Below are 16,966 nucleotides of genomic sequence, written 5' to 3'. Positions count from 1 at the left end.
ATGTTCCATTCATTGTTTGGGAGGGTTTTGAATGACATTTTGCAGCATCCCATTCCTGGATTTTGGTCCACAGATTTGGTCCTCCCTGTCAAAACATGCCCACTACTTGTGCCACTATCAGACGATCTGTGATGATACAGTTCAGCAGATGTTCACGATGCACACAGTACGTGCTTTAACACATGCCGGGTCGGTTCCTGGTTTGCAGAGTTGAAGGAGCGAGGTGCCACACCATGCACCCGAGCTGTTTCGTGAGCTACTGCCACACCTCGGGTTACTCCTGTCTCTAAGTTCTGTGTGTTGTTCGCTTGTTGTTTCATCTTCCACAGACAAGAGTGATGTGGTTGAACGTCTCAAGTCTCCCATCAGCCACTGGTTTAGCCGTGCATCCTTTGTGAGACAGCTCATTGTCAGTGTACGAGGAGGGTGTGAGTGAAAAGAATCTGACATGTTTTGCTCTAGATTTAAAAAGGTGATCATTGAGTATTATCCAATCAGACCACAGATGATAATCTTTTATTTTTTTTTAACTTTTGTTGAACTTTCCTGGCGCCATGCAGATGTGATAACTCTCTGTGGAGTTGGACAAATTCTTGAAAGGCGTAAACGATTCAGCCGCCAATCTTTTTGATTCAGTAAACGCCACCTGTATGGTTTCACTTTCAAATCATTTGCTTTTAAATGTTACCTGTGTCATATCGCAGAAGGGTTTGGAGGGAAACGACAGAGTAAAGTTTTACTGTAAGTCCTCTCAAAGACGAATAACCATCTTGGTATGTAGTTGGGCTCAAACTAAACTTAACCTCTACACGTGGGGGCACGATTTAGAGGTTTGAAATCACAGATGCCTCGGTTTCTCTTGAGCTCATTCATGTTTCCAAAAAGCCAATATGAGGAAGTGTCGGGTGCCACGGGAAGTTTGTACGACCGCAGCGGCAGATTTAAAGTGTTCTGTGGCAAACGCTCCTGTTGACTTATTCAGGCTGCTCTGAAGTACCACTGAGCCTTCATTCACTGTACGGTGATGTGAGTCTGTGAATAGGTCAGGGCTGCCCCGCCTGCACGGTTCCCAGGTATTCTTATTGTCACACCAGCATGCAGGCGATCGCAACAGAGCGATTGCCCTCTGTCAGTGCTGTCAGCACATCTGTCTGATATTCTTGGCACACCTTTCTGTGACCCGTTTCTGTCACAATAACGTGAGTGTGTGTTGCATCTGTCTGTCTGGCTTTCAATCTGTGTTTCTGGCTGCCTCTTTCTTGATAAATATGTCTTGTTTTTTTTCCCCCTGTGTGATTCGATTAGTAAAACATCCTGTAGTCCATCCACAGAAATGTGATCCATACTCAGTTCTGATAATCCATTAACCCTGAACAGGCAGCAGAACACAGGCTCTGTAACATTATCTGGATTGGCAGCAGTTGAATACTCGCACAAGCCCGACAAACATCGTGTGAAAGCACAAAGCCTCAGGGTTGTGTTTTAACGAAGCATAGAAATGTGCAGATTTGACCATGTTTGTACTTCTCCAAATGTGGTTCCGTATCGTTTGTAGCAAAGGTCGACCGATGGTTGATTTATAAAGGTCAATATTATAACGATAGTTCCGAGTGGGAAAGAATGCCAATAAATCGTCCGATACCTATCAAGAGTCGATCACTTTGCGTTATATATTTGAGAGATAACTTTTGTGGGGATGAATAAACTGAAAATTGTAAATATCTGAAGTTTAAGACCGCTTTTTCTAACCCCATCTCCAGAGTAGCTCGTTAAAGTGGAGAATCGCTTTTCGGAGAAAACCTATATCAAACGATCTTAATAGTTTATAGCTAAAACTGAGTCATTCCATGGTCTTTTTTTCAGTTGTTTGGATTTTTATCAGGAGTTAATCAAACGCACACAGATCATTTTCAGCAAAAGTGTCGCTCATAGTGTGTTTGGAGCCTCCATGTGAAGCGGTGATGTCAGTCCCCGCTTTACTGGTGGCGTCGGCGCAGCCATCGCCTGCTACCGGACCCCGATTCCATGATATTAAACACAGAAGAGGGGCTGGTATGTTCATAGAATTACAAAATATTTTTAAATAACTGTTAGTTGCAGCTCTAGCCCCTAGTCTTCCTCTCTTGATTTTGCCTAGTAACCACCAGTAGCCAGGACTTATCAGCTCAGAGCCCTCTGACTTCCGTGATGAGAGAGAGAGAGAGAGAGAACGCTTTGATCCGCCCTCTAATCCCATGCGCCCGGTCCCAATGTGTGAATCCGCAGTGGGGGGGGGGGGGTCAAACCTCGGTGACAAATTGGGTTAAACAAAATACTGGCAGCAGAACAGTAGTGTGTGATTTATGATACGCAAAAGGTCAGAGCGCGTGTGTGCTTTCACACTCAGAGTCAGTGGAATGGCCAAATAAAGACGAGGTGAAGCGGAGTGATGACATCGTTTGCTCCTTCTATTAATGGTTTCTGAAATTGGGTTTTGTCTCGAATATGCCTCGCTTGTTAAACAGTTAGTCTCGGTACGTTTGACTCAGGTAGTAGCCAAGGTGCTAACGTATTTTAGTCATAATGCTTTGTGACCCCGCATCAGAAAAGAGTAACATTCAGTCAAAAGGAATGCGCTTCTCCTTTCTTTTCTACTGACCCACTAATTCTGGGCTGCTGTTAACAGACCCTAATCCCAATTTAAACATTGGCATTGATCCCAGTTGGTCCTCCAGTGCATTACCTTTGTGCTTTAGTGCATTCTGTAGAGCTCAGATGGAAGTGGTCGTAGCAGCAACACTGAGGTCATTTTTGATGAAAGGCGTCCATAAAACGGCATGTGGAAGTCTGAATCTGTGACTGTTTGGCCACATGTGGCGTGTGCACACCAACCGTAGCTTTTTAGGGGTTTTCTAACATGAGTTTTACGATTTGAGATTTTTAACAGTTTCAGGGTGGAGGTTTTGGCGAAAAGTTTGAGTACTGCTTTAGGGGTGCGTTTGATTTGTCTATCTGTACGTGGCCAGCGCAGCCACTCAAGAAGGTCTTGGGTTCGTACACAAAAAAGGGGGCTTTCTTAGTTGAGATTACATGTTCTCCTCATGTGTGTGTGGGTTTTTACTGCTGTTAGGTATACTTAAAATTGACTGACATCAGTTTTGATAATCGATGAAGTGAATAAGGCATTTATCAAGCAGAAACATTGCTGCTTCTTGCGTCTACAATGTGAGGAAGTGCTTTGTAATCATTGAACACTGACTACATTCTTTTACATATTTGGTCAAATAATCATTTGTTTTGCACTCAAACGAATCCACTGAATAAATAAGGGAGGAAAATACGCATTTGAGTGGCTAAAAAGTGGAAACCAGCTCACAGTGAGGAAGTTGCAGTTTATTGTGATATTCATGGTGTAAATGATGAAGCACTGAACTGTAAATTCACATGTCTCACACTAACTGCTTTAGTAGTAAATATCCATGGTTTGTTGGGTTGAGTCTCAGACCGCGTCCAAAGCAAGCACCGTAAATTTGAAAATGTGTTTTTGTTCCTTTCAGAATTGGCCTTCGTTCCACATTAAGTGATCAGTAAATTTCTCAATTTCTCAAAATGCTGTGCAGGCGGGGACAGGTACATGCTGAGAAGCCAGCATGTTTTATCTTATTGGGCTATACTGCTCACCAAAGGAGGGTGAAGAAAGAGGAGATTTTGCCATTTTCATATTTCTTGTGTTTTAGTGTGGACAGTGAACATTTTCTGAAATCTGTGAGAAGCTGGTATTCTCAGGTAAACTGTGAGCTCACATGTATCTGCCTCATCGCAGAGAGGAGGCGTGAAGTACCTCCTGCAAAGAAGCTGCCAAAGATGACCTTTCAACGAGGCGGTCAAATAAATCCCTGTTTTGTTTTTTTTATAAAAGAATGGCGAAGGCTTGCCTCTTTACCTCAAGGCCAAAAATGGATGCTTAATGAGCACCGGTGCTTCGGAGCTCAAAAGTGTGTACACATCCAGAATCCAGCACCTCGGGCTGTGTGTGAAAGACGAGCCTGAGCTGTGCTCTCAGAAGCCTTTTGTGTGTTCTGCGGTGTGTGTTTTACTTTTTTTTTTTTTTTTCACTTAGCTTTTCTCATTCTTTTTTTCTTTTTTTTTTTTTTTTTTTTCTTCCTGTTAGTGAGGTGGTTGTGAATGCCTTTGGGATGAGTCAGGCGTGTGTGTGTGTGTGTGTGTGTGTGTGTGTGTGTGTGTGTGTGTGTGTGTGTGTGTGTGTGTGTGTGTGTGTGTGTGTGTGTGTGTGTGTGAGCTGTTACAGCACCTGTGCTCAGACCTGAATCACTGTTGAGCTGAGCCCAGAGTTCTCCTGGAGCTTCTCGGCGCTCCGCTGGACTCACGCAGAGCTTGCCGCTTCCACTCACTGTAATCGAGGGTTCTTCCTCTTTGTCCGACTCCCAGAAATATTGGCTGCCTCTGGCAAGTTACAGGGGCTGGTTTGAATAAGATATGTATATATAATCTTTTCTAGAAATTCTGCTATTCATACTACATCGCCGACGGCTATATACACAAAGCTGCAAAACCAGCGATTGTTGAACAATGCGGCACCAGCGTAATGGTCAGGTTACACACACAATGGACCTCAGAGTTTTGACTATTTTCATCGTGGTTTTGACACAAGAAACCCTTGTATAAATATCATATTCCAACAAGAATCTTTTTTATTATGTGCACAGAGAAAAATAAGAAATGTAGTATGTAGTTCTTCTTTATTTTCTACTAACTACTTCTATTCTGAGAAGAACCGTCTACTTTTTTTGGTTCTGGTTTGGTAACCGTACTCTAAAAATAAATAAAATCAGGCTCTTTAATATCTAAAAAAATGTCTTCAGTAGCCACCCATTGTGTTTTAGACAGAGTGTTTGGAGAGAAGCGCTGACGGAACAGAAAACAGAACCAGTTTTACAAAAAATGTCAGACATTTTTTTTTTTATTATAGCAACGTGTTGATTTGTTCATTCATTAAATGAGACAAGGGTTGGTTAAAGTGTGTGTTTGAAGCTATTGTTTGAAGTAATAATAATAGTATAAGTAATATTAATCCTTGAAGTATATCACTCTCATTGAACTAGTAGTATTTCTCGTCGGAAGTGTGACCCCTGACTCATTGAAATGTTTCAGGGCTAAGCCCCTGGATATTAACTGACTCTGAACACTGAAACTCTCAAAGAGCTCTGCAGGGTTTGAAATAAGATCAGAGGGAGTGTGCGAACCGCACAACGACACGATAAAAGCCAGCCCACCTACTTTTCTGAAATCCCTTGTTTGTGTCCAGTGTGGTGGAGGGGGCAGGCGACTACTGTAGACAACCACCCAGTCGGGCCTCCCCCAGGGGTAATTTAATCTCTGCATTCCGTCTAGCGCTGACCCTGTGACCCCGGCGCACGCCGGATGCAGGTAATACTGCTAATGGAGCTCGTTAGGGACACGATCCACGCTGCACAGCTGGGGCGTTGCCACTGGAAGCTAATGGGATTGACAAGGGGGGAATGGGACCGGGCCAGTGGTTTCCTAACCCTTTGTGTGAGCTAATCCTGCTCCTAAGGTCACGGAAAGCCTTTTAACGGTTACTTTTGATATTCGTGTGGCTTGTGTGTTGACATTTCCACAAATAGCCCCAAAACTGTGTTAGTTCTTGAGGGGATGGAAGTGGCCTTTGTCTTGACCTGCTTGTGTCATGGCAGGCAAAGTGGCTTTCACACTGACTTATGAACAGTTCAGGGGCAGGAGGCTGTATTTAACTTTAACTATTGAACAATTCCTAACAAAAGGTCATAATATAATAGTGACAGACTACTATATATATATGTGTATGTATATGTAAATATATATATTTATGTATGTATATGTGTGTATAAATATATAAATGTGTGTGTTCGTGTGTGTGTGTATATATATATATATATATATATATATATATATATATATATATATATATATATATATATATAAATAGATGTATGTGTATATATATATTTGTATATGTGTGTGCAGTGACAGTTTTTTTTCACCACTGTCCCAAGTATTCAGCAAGTGTATGTTATCTTTGTTGTTGTCATATATAGTGGTTATTTGCATAAAAACACATCTATTAACAAATCATTAGAAATAAACGATTGTATTTTAATGATCTTGGCATTAGTCATTTTATTGATGACGTTAAAGGAAAATGAAACGTTCTTAATTCCCACTCTAGTATTGCTGTGAAAAGAATCTATTCCTGTATTTATTAAAGTTTATTGACAAAAAAAAAAAGATTACAATGAGCACATCAAGATCAAGTCATAATTAACCTTCACCCATTACTCATTTTTACTGAATAGAGAATGAATGCATCAAAATATAACTCAATGGAACCTCCGTACGTTAGCTGTGAGCTCCGGTGCTGCCAACACTACTAGCTCTCCTCCTGATGATTTTCTTCATGAATGTGTGGTTCACAATGTTACCATCGTCAGGATCAGCCACTAGAAAGCATTGATTCTCCTAATCGTCTATTTTTAATGAATATTGTGCATTAACAGTATAGGTTTATTTTCACTTTGATGGTTAAACTGCACTATTAATCCACCGTTCACATGCTTTCCGACCACAATTCAACAACGGTCCATTACAGCATTAACCAGTATTGAACCGAGTAAGCAAAACTATAATCATAACCAACAGTAATGTTGTCCAGAGCTATGAAAACATGTGCCAGGCTGTTAAAATAAATAAATGAATAAATAATAGTCCTTTAATCCCGGGGGTCGTATAAGAGGCCATAGCAATGTATTGATCTAAAGGGTATCGTACCTGTTTTCACACTGAGCTAAGATTGCATAGCTGAGGACTGAGCAGTATTCCCCGAACTGGTAGGAATTCAGTGTCCTGTTCAAGGTCACTTGATTAGGGCGGATGTGGATGCCTTGCAACAGTAGGGAGCTTAAACTTTGTCAAGTTGCAGGATAGTCTTGGCCTGAAAGTAAAAATTCCCTCCCTTAGAAACAGAAGTAAAAAAACAACTGCGAAGGATTTAAATGTTTCTGCCCAGCTGCTCCTGTTTAACTCATGGCACTTTCTTTTAAGCTGAAAAAGAATTTATCCTCTTAAAATGAAGTTTATCTGTTGGTACATGCCAATTCCCTAAGCTGCATCCATGTTTCCTTCACTTGCATTTTTGCCTTGCATCCTCCCAACGAAGGCTGCGATGAGAGACGCAGAAAAAGATGTGAGGACGGGGGCAAATTGAGGAAACACCTTTTTTAGAGAAATTAGACATACTGTCATCCTAAACATTGCCTGTATTTGTTGACGACAAACAGCTGGATCAGATGGCAGTCTGGTGTTACAGCTCTGTGGCTTTTGTTGGTTTTGAGTTTATTATTTGTATGTACCGTCCAAATAATAGCAACAATATGATACAACGGTTGGGCGGTGATGTTGTAATGCGGTTTTCAAAACAGTCCAATCAGTTGCGGCATCAAATCACTTAGCGATTTAATTAAAAAAAAGGAGTGTGTCTGTCCGGTAAAAGTCACTCATTCCTCCTCCGGGTAGCCTCCTTACTCTTTGAAAAAATAAATAAATAAGAGCATTGGGAACGACCTTCACAAAGGCGGACCAGAATGAGTTGCAGGTCAGGCAATGATCAAATAATGAAATTGGAATGTACCCCACATTTCAGCTGTGCAAACAGAACATCCAAATATCCTAAATGTCTTAAAAGGAATGGGCAGAGCGCTGTCCGGAACAGATTTAGAACAGCTGTGATGTGTTTAAAGGTGGGTTCATACCTCTGTGCTGCTTGCTGCCACTGTGCAGTGGCTGTTTGACATTCAGCATATGAAAAGATCTTGTGAACATTGAACAAGAGGTGTAAAATTTTTTACTTTTACTGTTACTATTCCTTCAAAATCAAAGATTTGATAAGTCACTTGAATAAAAACGTTGACTTCCTCTATTTCTCCATAGAGCTTCGTGCTTATTGTAAAACTCTTCCCCTCTAAATCCCCTGATTATACCCTAACGATATTTTGTCTACTGTGGATATCCAGGTGTGAACATCTGTCTCTTTAAAACAGCTTAACACATTTAGAAATAAAGCATGATGCCGCACACGGAGTACGTTTGCATATATGCACATTCCAAAAAGCAGATAAAAGACTGCACCAGAGAGTCTAAAGTTCAATCTGTAATTTTGCAAATTCAGCCTTTTTACTTCCTGGTTCCTGGTTATTTAACTTTGGGGGACAAAGAGATGAGGAAATGTGACTTGAGCAAAAGCACCTGCCATAAAGTAAATTGATATTAAATCGGACTTTACACTTTATTGCAGCTTATTATTTCTTTACTCAAGCACTTTTAGCTTTTAATACATAATCAAGTGGTAGTTAACGTCTTGACCCCTCCACCGCAACAACCTGCTCTAAGATAAAATAATCCTTTATTAGTCCCGCGGCGCGGAAAATTTACAGGATTACAGCAGCAAAGAGGATAGTGCAAAACAAGAGACATAGTAAATAAAAAAAACACAAGATCAAAATAAGTATTATAAATGAGCAAATGAGCAATAAAAAACAGTAAAGAACAGTAGAGAATCCACTAATATTATATATACAGACAGAAACTATTATAAATGTTGTATTGCACAGTGTATTGATGTATTAGTGTATTAGTGTATTAGTGTCATGTGGTCTGCTGGGAGCAGAGCTGGTTGTGCAGCCTGACAGCAGCAGGAAGGAAGGACCTGCGGTACCTCTCCTTCACCACCGGGGGTGAAGCAGCCGGTGGCTGAAGGAGCTGCACAGAGCTGCCAGGGTGTCCTGCATGGGGTGAGAGGTGTTCCACCCCATGTGTTCATCAGGGATTACGGCTTGGCCATCACCCTCCTGTCTCCCACCACCTCCAGCGTATCCAGTGGACACCCCAGCACACTGCTGGCCTTCCTGACAAGTTTATTTATTCTCTTCCTGTCGGCTGTCGAGATGCTGCTGCTCCAGCAGACCACTGCATAAAAATAGCTGATGCCACCACAGAGTCAAAGAAGGTCTTCAGGAGTGCTCCCTGCACTCCAAAGGACCTCAGTCTCCTCAGCAGATAGAGTCTGCTCTGACCCTTTTTATACAGTGTATTTGTGTGATTAGTCCAGTCCAGTTTATTGTTCAAGTGAACACCCAGGTACTTGTAAGATTTCACTTTCCCTAGATGTTCACTGGTTCCGTAGGACAGTGTTTACCCTGGCGGAAGTCCACCACCAGCTCTTTGGTTTTACCAGAGTTGATCTGGAGGCGGTTCCACTGGCACCATCCTATGAAGTCCTGGTTCAGTTCTCTGTATTCCCTGTCGTCATCGGCGGAGATGAGGCCGACTATTGCAGAATCATCAGAGAACTTTTGCAGGTGGCAGTTTGCAGAGATGTACTTGAAGTCCGATGTGTATATGGAGAAGAGGAATGGAGCCAGAACGGTTCCTTGTGGGGCCCACGTGCTGCAGGACACCAGATCTGACTCACACTCCCCTATCCTCACATACTGTGGACGGTTGGTGAGGTAGTCCAACCGTCCCCAGTCTGCTCTATGGTTATTGTTTAATAGATACACGGGTGAAAACAAACTTGGCTTTGTATTGACTTGCTATTCATATTGATACACAATGCATGCTATGCTGTTATTGATCTCAAAGAGGGAAATATGCCTTTCAGATGAAGAGGTCTGCCTCTAAATGCAGCAGATCGTAAGCTTTCAACTCATCTGCACATTCATTAGTGAGATAACGTCTCCCAGTCTGCCATAAGCTTTCATGAAATAAATAGATGTGAGGCTATAAAGGCATACAGTGCGAGAAGAATGCACAGCACAGACATAAATAGGAAAATGGTTAAGTAGTCATTGTATAATGCAGCAGTCGAATGAATCGCATGGTAGTTGAGGTCAATATTCATTAATTGCAAATGAATGGCCACACGTACAGTGCTGGAGTTCTGCAGGGCTGCTGCTCATTGACGGTTACTGAAAGGGCCTACTGGGCACAGGCCAAGGGGCCAAACAGGTTAGGGGGGCCCTGGGCCTGGGCTTCTGTTCGAGGTTAATGCTAACCTGTTTTTGTTAGGAAGTGACAAAGAGACTCAAAACTACCACAGAGACGCACAACTGGCAAAAAGAGACACAAAGAGATGCAAAATGACGACAAGAGATTCAAAACATCCCAAAAAGAATGCAAAATGACCAAAAAGAGATGCATAACAACCAAAGAGAGACGGGGGGGCCCTGTTCCAAGTCACAGCTAACATTTATTGTTTGGAGTCACACAGAGACACAAAACGACCATAAAGAGACACAAAACTTATACAAAGAGACGCAAATCAACCAAAAGTGACGCAAAATTCCCACAAAGAGACCCAAAATGTTTATGCAATCCAGCAAAAAGAGAAAGAGTTGACAACGAAATACAAAACAACATAAAACAGACGGAAAAAGACTTCAAAAGGCTGCAAAACGACTATAAAGAGACCTTATAACTACCCTAAGACACAAAATGCCCACAAAGAGACACAAAACTTCTACAAAGGCACGCAAACCAACCAAGCATATGTCTCTTTGAATCTGCGGCTCTTGTTCTTTTGTAGGAGGGTTGGGGGCCCTTTACATGTCTGTGCCCAGGGGCCCACTATCTCACAATCTGCCTATACTGCTGCTTAAAAAAACCGAAACAGGAAGTGGATGTGGAATTCAAACAAGCCCCCTTTATTTCTCACTTCCCACCTAACCCTATCGTAAATGCTCGGAACATTTGCATGCGCTGTAGGCTATATGTAACACAAACCACAGCTACCACAATATGCACTACTGAAGCAGATGTTTGACACAATGCAAAGAGTATTTAAGTGTTTGCATATAACCCCATATTTAAAGAAAATATGTTAACATATTTAAGCAAGGATTAGGAATCACTAAATTCAATAAATGATTCAATAATCATTGGCTAGTAAAGATTTAATGCTAAGTAATATAGCTCCTGCAGCTTAACTGGTGTCCCTTGATTGGTGCACAGATTAACTCTTTCCAGCCAAACCACAAGAGTCCAAAACGGTCTGCATGCATACGCAAGCACTGAACACTCGGCTGCACAGGGCCCCAATTTGAATGTGGGCCACGGTGGGCCGTGATGTGACAATTTGGGCAGAAAGGGCTGCCGCGGAACAATCAAGGGTTGGGTTATGAAATCACCAGAGTGCATGTATTGTAGGGATGTTACTGTGTATTAATACCACGACTCGATTTCATCCACGAGAGGACTGACAAACGGGGAAATCGAGCGCTGTGGGTGGACGGGAGTTCGGAGGAATTTGATCTTAGTTTATATATCATCAGATTTGATGAACTCTCAAATATCAGTATGGGTCCCGGTCTCAAATGTCGTCTCTGATTTGGTACAAATGACAAAATGTATCACACCGGCAAGTCATTTGGGAGCAGGAGAGATGGAAAGAACATTTCTCTCCTGAGTTATTTGTATTCTTAAACATCTAAAAGTGGAACTAGCTTTGGCAGAACACAGAGTAATTACAGAAGATAGAGCATAGTGTTTCTGCCCAGCGATGCCAAGTTTTTGAAACCACATTGCAGTATAGCATATTGTTATGTATCATCTCACCCTCGTTTTCATTTGGTATTCTACAGTGGCTCGAATGTGACTCAGCCGGCCTGCACAGAAAACCAGGGCCAGGCAGTTTTATCATGTGTATTTTAATAAGAACAAACAACATCGACACTCCCCCACCAAAAGCCTGCGGAGCATTTATCTGCACCTCTTCCCTCTTTCTCTTCCCTGCATTCCTCAGGGAAGTGAGAAAATGCAAGCGCAGAGGTTTCTGCGGGGAACTCCGAGTTGACCTAATCTTTCAGACTGCGAGGGAGAATTTAAGTGATGTCATGTAAAGGCAGCTTACAGCTAATCTAGTCAAGACCATTTCACTGTTGAAAGTGGAGAGCTTTTCTTTTAAACTGAGAGTAGAATTATCTTAAATTCTTGCACGTGTGAGAACACCCAGTGGAGAGTTGAGGCTCATTCTGTTAGTGTCCTCTAATAATAATAATAATTATCTTACCTAACTAACTCTCGGGAGTCACATTACACATAGAGCAAAGCGAGCCGCCATGACAACATTTAGCCATTCCGATAGAGACGGACAAAAGGGATCACGCAGCCGTATGGACGCCTTCTGATTTCTAAAGAGGCTCCATCTGCATAGCGGTTGTTGGGGGTGATTAGCATGGGCATGCGGTGGAATGGCGCCTGGATCTTCCTGGAGCCAGCTACGCTCTGCTGGGTGCCGTCGCTCCGCAGAGAGAGAGAGAGAGAGAGAGAACCGGTTCTGTTCTCTGTAGTGGCCGAGCCAGATGGCTGAACCTCTCCCCCGCAGCTCTCCTCAAACCGGGCCTTCGTCCCCTTTTGAAAAAAATTGATTTTGGCTCTTTAGTCGTCAATCAGCCAGTCAGTTTCTCCTTCCAAGGGCTTGACTGGCATCCGTCTTCCTCCGTGACTGTCAGTTACGACACTTGGCACTGTTATGCGGCGAGCTGTTGTCAGAACAGCGCTGTTTGTCGGAGTCTAATTCCAGTTGTTGTGGTTGCAGACTGATTGTGGCTGCTTCCTGCCGTAGAGAACAGATTAGGATCTGGATTGTGCTCCAGGGAGAGGCACGGCAGCTCCCCCCCGCCTGTGGACACCTCCAACCCCAGCCTCCAACACACACAACACACACACACACACACACACACACACACACACACACACACACACACACACACACACACACACACACACACACACACACACACTCTAATACATTAGCAGCCTCTTTCTGGGGGGAAGATAAACAGCTTTATATTTTCTCTATCTCTTTGCCAAAGGGAATGGATAATATGAACCCTAGTGACGCACTGCCTGGCAGCTGAGTATAGGAGGAGTGTTTATATGTTGCACTAGCCATGGATTTTTTCAGGGCCTTTGCCACAGAATCGCCGCGAGAAGCGCCGATATCCAATTACCGATGCGTATTGATCATATCACATAATTGGCTGTGGAATAGGAAGGGCACAGAGGCAGGGTTACAACACTCACGACTCGGTGGCATAAAAGGCCAGCGCTTATTGATCCTCTCCGCGGCTCAGTCTCTGGTTAATCATGCAAACAAAGTGGAACAGTGTGTTGCCGGTTAAAGAGGGTGGAAGAGATCATTTCCTCCTCCTGCTCTACCTTTAGGTCAGAGTGCGCTGCTCTGCGATTTGTTATTCAAACTCTTCCCAGTTGTGTTCTTGGTGTTTTTGTTTTAGCACCAAACTACAGCATTTAAACACACTTTTTTTTTTATCAGTATTGTCGTCTTCAAATACATTGCATGATTTCTGTGGTGAAGTAATTTGTTATTGCAGGACTGTAATTAATTGTTCAGTCAGTTTTTTCTTTTAGTATCTCTTAATCATCCCCAAAGTATTTACAACATATTGACAGAAAAACAAAAGAAAAGCAAGTTAATCTCAGTCTTTGTATCTCCCAGTTAACTAAAATGATGAATCAAAAGCACAACTTTTCCACTAACCAACTAGTCTTTTCAGCACTAATGAGCTTCGCAGTACGAACTTGGGCCTGCAAATTCAATTCTCTTGTCGTTTATACATACACGTGAAATGAATCAATGACGGATTATAGTCTTTGAGAAGTAATCTCATCATAATGTTGAACACGCCCCCACCAACCGCCGCCTCCAGCTCCAGTATCTATCTCAAGGACACTTTGAGCCGTGTCAGCAGGGAGTTAACCCAGGTTGTCCAGTTGAAGGTCGGCCTCTTTAACCCACAGGACTATCCTGATACAGAGAAAACACAACCACCTTGTCAGTCTTTCACAGACATTAATTTGTATTCAGCAGGTTTCAGACCAAGTCCCCCCCCCCCCCCCCCACCCCCCATTAATATATCTGAAATACGCTGCCATCTTGCATACTAATGACATTGTAATTGTCATGGTTAACAAAAGCCAGGGAACCCATTTTTTAAGCTTTTATCTGCTCAGGGGAGTTATCTCGCAGAATTTTCACAGCAATTTAAGAAAATCCTGTCTGGTGGACAGGAACGATAAAAACTAAAAAGCTTTGGGGAGGAAAGGTACAAAAAAATTTGACGTAAAATAAAAAAATGAGCCAGTGGTAAAGGAGAAATCAGACAACAAAAGGTTCTGAGAATGTACAGGTTATATTTCCACTATGTGTTGCAACACTGAAACAAATTCATCCGAGCTGTATATGTTTAGCTGTGTTTGTATTTAGTCTACTGACATACGGCGCCGTGTGAGGCCCTGTTTTCTTTATTTCGTCGATCCTGCAATGTGTAACTGTGTCTCAGTGCGACATTGCACTTTGTTTGTAGCCCATTTGTACTATGTGAACTTTTGAAAAAATAAAATAGTTTCTTTTGCACATTTTGAGTTGTAGTGAGGTTCCATTGTTGGTTCATGCACATGATGATGAGTTGATATATTGTTGATCACATCCTTTTTTATTTAATGTCCATCTCATTTAGTGTCCATGTAGAAACTACAGTTTTGTTCTGCACTTGTCTGCACATTCACCACTTAAGACATAATATGATTCAGTTGGCGAGGGAAGGAAAGTGTTTATATATATTTTTTTGTTTTTCTCAAACAAAATTGACTCTCTCTCAGGTTTTCTGTAAAGCAGGCAAGTTGTCCTGTCCGTCCGTGATTGATGATATTTCTAAAAAAACAATTTCTCATGAGTGCCAGCCAGAGGTAGGCAGGTGAGCTTCCTCAATCCCATTTCCCATCTCAAAAAAGGTGAAGAAAAAACAGAAAACCTGTCACCAGTTCGGTGTTAGCATAATGAAAGCAACGGAGCGTGAACACACGAGAGCTAAACAATTTAGAATTAATAGGACGGAAGCTCCTGGGGAAAGGCAAAGAGAGAAAGAGAGAGAGACAAACACACAGAAGGTGGAGGCACAGAGAATCTGATTGAGAGGAAGCTTTTAGTAGCTTTCTCCTGTGAAATTGAGCATGTCCCTTACAATGACGTGCATCACTCATCTGGCTCTCCACAAGGGACCCTCCATTAGCAGACAAAGATTTGCCTTAACTACACATGACCGTGACAACTAGCAGGGTTTACGGACGATGTGGTGGTCTCTGGGTCAGTGAACCTGTACAAAGAAAAGCAGAAAGTAGACATTACTTCATGCATGTCTTTAAGCTAACTCTCATATTCTCTTTGGAGAAAATAGGCCAGATGTTTTTCTTTTTTAAAAATGTACTTTTATCAGGTCGTTAAGATGTAGTCAATAATTAATACATCTAGTAATACACTAGTGTCCTTCTTTGGAAGGCTTCCACAAATCATATACTCAGATGTACTTTAATCAGGTTGTTAGTTATAGTCAATTATTAATGCACTTACACGATGGTTTCCTTCTTCCCTTTGGAATTCTTCCTCAAATATTAACTTAAAAACTTTTGTCTCTTGGTGACAGTTATTGATCTTGTTCTTGGAAATTAATACCAAATTTGCTTATGTGCCAAGAGTTAAATGAGAAGAATGTCTGTATGCTAGTGATTGGCAGGCAATTAGCTTTGCTTAGCATAAAGAAAGAGCTAGCTTGGTTCTGTCCAAAGCTGAAAACATCTTCCAACCAGCACCTCTAACATTTTATTATCAACATGTATATCTTATTTGCTTAATCCATACCTAAAACGGATATGAACGAACAGGACTGATTTTGGACAAAGCCATTTCTTGAGTTTTGCCCTGGTATCAATCGATGGCATCGATCTTCTCTCCATGTTCTTGGTGAACTGTTCTGGTAAACTATTTTATAAGAGTAAAAAAAACACAGCATACTTAGAAGAAAAAATATGAATTGTTTCCTGGTTTTGAAACATGGATCTTGTACTGATGGATATTCCCTTATACATCCGGGTCAGTGTCCCTTTCCATTCTCCTTTGTGCCACATATAAATTGCTCCTTTTTAAGAATGTTTTACAAATGTTGAACTGATGGGTTTAATAATTCACACTACAAAGAGTAATAACTGACGATGTTCAATATGTCCTGTCAACGGTTTTACTCTCAGTTCTGTTATATAAGAATTGTGGTCAATGGCCAAACACACTCAGTTAAGAATGTATTAGGTACACTAAACTAAAACTCTGAAAATAACAGCCCTGCAATAAACCCTACCTTTATCAATGTCATAATGTTTTAAAGAGGCATTGGTTGTGTAATTGCATCAAGGTGGATTAAACTGAAAGGAACTATCTTCCTTGTTAAGTAACTATTAAATGCAATTAGCAATGACAGGTTGAATCATCTTCCTGTTTCTGTTTAGTCGTCGTCGTCCCCCCCCTTCGCTTTCTCTGAGGATATTCATGCCTTCCCACTCTTCCTCAGTAAGACAAAGAGTTGTGTAATCCCCTCTCCTCCACTCCCCGTGCACTTTGCCAGACAACAAGAAACATCTGGACGGAGAACAGAGAGTTCAGAACGCACCCATCCCCACCTCGGATGAGTCCAACAATGCTTGGCCCGGACTGTGCACTTGAAGTCTGGACACCACGCTGTTAACCCACGGAAACCCTAGTGCATGTGTTGCATTCTTATCATGACTTTGCCGAATTCTGGGAAGAACGAGTGGGTGTGTTCATTTGTTGAGTGCTTGCCGTGTTCTGCAAAGTGTGTAATTTTCTTTCTCTGAGTGAGGTTGAAAAAAAGGTGTTATTTTCCTCTCTACAATTCAATCCTGACAACATGTAACTGCTTACCCAGAGGTCTTAATGCTGTGTGTCTTCAGGTTGTCGTCCGGTTGTGTTTTCTCACAAATTTTCACATCTCAAGTAGTGTTTCACTTTAGTCCTCCATCATATAAAGAATACATTGTAACATTT

The 16,966-nt window shown here is 41.9% G+C and overlaps 1 protein-coding gene across 4 annotated transcripts in view; it reads left to right on the top strand.

Annotated features, from left to right (window-relative positions):
• The window catches only part of vav2 (vav 2 guanine nucleotide exchange factor), a 192,148-nt gene that overhangs the window by 642 nt on the left and 174,540 nt on the right, over positions 1–16,966 (top strand). The window lies entirely within an intron of this gene.

Source organism: Anoplopoma fimbria, chromosome 14 (assembly GCF_027596085.1).
Source record: "Anoplopoma fimbria isolate UVic2021 breed Golden Eagle Sablefish chromosome 14, Afim_UVic_2022, whole genome shotgun sequence".
Lineage (NCBI taxonomy): Eukaryota > Metazoa > Chordata > Actinopteri > Perciformes > Anoplopomatidae > Anoplopoma > Anoplopoma fimbria.
This window is presented reverse-complemented; position numbering and strand designations above follow the sequence as displayed.